The sequence below is a fragment of the Guillardia theta genome, assembly GCF_000315625.1.
Source record: "Guillardia theta CCMP2712 unplaced genomic scaffold GUITHscaffold_84, whole genome shotgun sequence".
NCBI classification, from domain to species: Eukaryota; class Cryptophyceae; order Pyrenomonadales; family Geminigeraceae; genus Guillardia; species Guillardia theta.
In genome coordinates, this window is record NW_005434590.1 from 385,130 (window position 1) to 388,556 (window position 3,427).

Below are 3,427 nucleotides of genomic sequence, written 5' to 3' on the forward strand. Positions count from 1 at the left end.
GTCAGCAGTCATGGAAGATGCAGCTTCTTAAATCGAGGCAGGGTCGTGGTGGTGGAGGAGGAGGAGGAAATCCGGGGGGATATACCCTCATCACTGTCGGCATGAGGGTCCTGATCAGGCTCAGCTTCACCTCCTTGCAAGAGGGACACGAGTCGGCACGTCACCTGTCGTCTGTTCCGATGACAAGACCAACTCCGACTTTAGAAGAAGAGTTTATGTTCCTCTCCTGCCAAGTGCTGTGAGTCTACAGATATGAAACATCATCATATGGTCAGTTGCAGCTGACAAGGCACGAGTCCCCTTCGACCTAGAAGCAGGAGGGAGGGTGAGGAGGAGAATGAAGGCGGGGAGAAGGGTTTAGAGGATGAATGGCGAGGGCGATGGGTGGCCTACAAGTATAGAGGAGGGGCTGAAGAGGTCAAAGGAGAAAGAGATTCAAGATTGTATTTGTCATGAGCAGGACAGCTAGGGAAGAGCGTGAAAGCAATCAGATATCGTTCTGACCTCCACTATCTTCCTCAGTCTCAAGATTTCCCTCTGGTTGGCTTCATACTTGGTCCTCCACTGTCACTAACTGTCAGACAAACATCATGAGCAGCTGGCTCAACCGTCTCGCCTTCTTCCTTGACCTTTGAATACTCGATCTGTCAAGAGCGATCCCTCCAGAGTTACAATGCTTGTTGAATGGTTGTGGCAAGCTGAAGTACCTTCAGATTTGATAAGATCTCCTGAAACTGCGCCACTGAAATGGATTGCGGGACTTCATAGGATTGTCAAGTGGCGACATGAAGGAAATTGACATCGTACTCGGAATCGTCTGATAGATTGAGCTCGTCACAGGAACTGAGTTGTAGGAAAATCCCATTGGGTCTGAAGCTAGAAGTCATCACAGCAAAAACCAAACACCAACAAAGACAGGAAAAGCACAGTAAACTATTCAAGACATGACAATGAGATCTATGTTGTAGCTTACAAGTGGAATATCCATTAGCTGTTGAGTTGAGTGTTGGACTCAGACTGGACATTTTGCCTTGTTTTCCTGTAGTAAGAAAATGTCAGAGGGAATGCGAGCGAGTTCAAGAAAACAATGAGAGGGAGGTATACGCGTATGAATTCATCAGCTGCAATCTCAAGTCCTACACAACTTCCATCCCCTCTTCAGTGCTCAAATCCACTGCACTTCTTTCCGAGTTTCCCTTCGTACCTCCTTGTTCTCCTTCTTCTTCTCCTCCTCCTCATTCTCCTCCTCCCCACATCTCCGACTCAACCCTGTACGTGCATTTCTGTACTCCGTATCGCCGCCTGATCGCCGAAGCAAACTCCCCGGCGTCAAGTTTGTCCAGTACCGGTCCTCTAAGTTCTGTCCCCTCAAAACCACTGGCATATCTGACTGCGAGAGGCTGGGTAGCCACTTGTCCACTTTCTACTAATACTACACTTTGATATTCTTACAACTATAGATAAGTGGTTGATACAGTTGAACGGAGGCAAGGGCGCCACCCCACCTACCGTACCACCCTCGGGGCACAACGGGTAGCGGGATGACCCTTTGGTACTTCCAGTGACAATAAGGTACCCTACCCGTCTGTCCCCCAACAAGTGACTTATGAAATGACCCCTCCTGGATGCCCCCGGGTGCGGCGCGGAGGTAGCATGATTCTGAACTAAAAGTTTCGAAGTTCTCGAACTCTCAAACGTTTCAAAGTTTCAAAGTTTCAAAGTACAAACTTGGTCTTAAACTGATCCGATGGGCCCGATGCTGTAGCTCCGTACAATCGTGACGACGGTGACTAGGACAAGAGGAGCAGGAGGAGCACCGAAGGAGTTGGGAGAGGACAAGTGAAGGAGGAGGAGGTTGAAGACTCCAACAGAAGTGAACAGGTTGAAGGCACAACACAGCCCTGCTCTTGTTGTGCTTTCGACCCAGCCGTACTCGTCGAGTCAACAAAGAAACGCACGCATAGTGAAATTTGCGGCATGATCAGACGAGCATCGACGAGACTTTGATATGTTGCACGCCTGAACACTCGTGGAGGAGAAGGAAAAGGACAGCGAAGATCATGTACGACACTCCTCCATCAGTCCGCTTCTCCTCCCTCGACCTCTCCTCCAATCGCGTCTGGGGCTCCTTATGGTCATTTCACGGTGAGAGCAGGCGGCATGCGATCTGGCATGGCTGATGCAGATACTGTAGGAGGCTCGTTAACGCTCTCTTGGCTCGGGCTGAAGATGCTCTCCCTCCTCTATGTCTTCCTCACTGTTTGCTGGCTTGTTTGTGCTTGCTCCGGTTTACTTGACACGTCCTTCGGCTTCACTGGGGAATCCATCCTTCTATGGGCACCTCGTGTCCTCGAGGTACATCGCTTCCTCCTGCTCTCCTTGGTCTCTCCCCTCCTCCTCTACTTCCTCGTCGTCCTCGTCTTCGCTTTCTCGTCCTTGTCCTGATTGCTGCCTTGGTACCCCTCATCTTTACCCTCCCATCAGTCTTTCTCTTCTCCTCATTGCAGGCGCTCAATCAGCTGCAGGGTCTCCTACTTCCCTTCCTGTACGAGTCACTACACCAGCGGAGCAAGCACAGGCTCCTCTCTCCTCTCTCTTACAACAGTGGGCACATCAAGCCAGCCGGCAGGGCGTCTGTTATGCTTGCAGGTCTGAACCTCCTCCTCGCTCCTCCCGGCTGACAGGCAGCAAGATGCGATGGACTATGCTCATCGGCTATGCATGGCCAGCAGCATCGTTCTGCTCCTCTCCTCCGCCGGGCTGAGCGTGAGGTGACGGGGAGGAGCTGGGGAGTTGCTGGGCTAAATGGGAGCAGGTTGAAAGACGTTTCCTCCCACGCGGTGCTTGCTGCTGATGCCGCTGAGATGATCTGCGATGGAAGTCGAGGGCACCTAGACGCGGCCGGGCTGTTTGACTTCTACCTGTCTCAGCTCTCGCTCATGCTCCTCCTCTACACGGCTGGTGGGACCCTTCCCATCCTTGTCGCTTCCTGTCGTTCACCTTCCAACATCCTCCCCTTCCCTTTCTCAGTCTTTGTTGCTCTTATCATCCTCCTCTTTTCCCTCCCTGCCAGGAGTTGGCTTACCATATGCATGCAGTCAGCTGGAACTTTGCTGGGGAGAGGAGAAGTATGGTGATTGCTCGACGAGTCTGCGCTACCAGCGGCCTTCTTTTCGCGTGTCCCCTCCACCTGATAGGTGGGATCGTCTTATGCTCAGGTGTAAGAGGGCGAGGAGGAGTAGGAGGAGAGTAATGGTCGAGCAGGAGGAGCGAAGAAAGGCTTCATGCTGCTTGCCCTTGCCTTCCTCTTCAAGAGTCTTCTGTGCTTCTCTTTCTCCCTCCTCCCTCCTCCTCCTCGTCTGCCCGCAGAGCGACTGCGAGCCCCAAATGCTCTCTATCACCCGATACATCTACCTCAGGGTGCTGT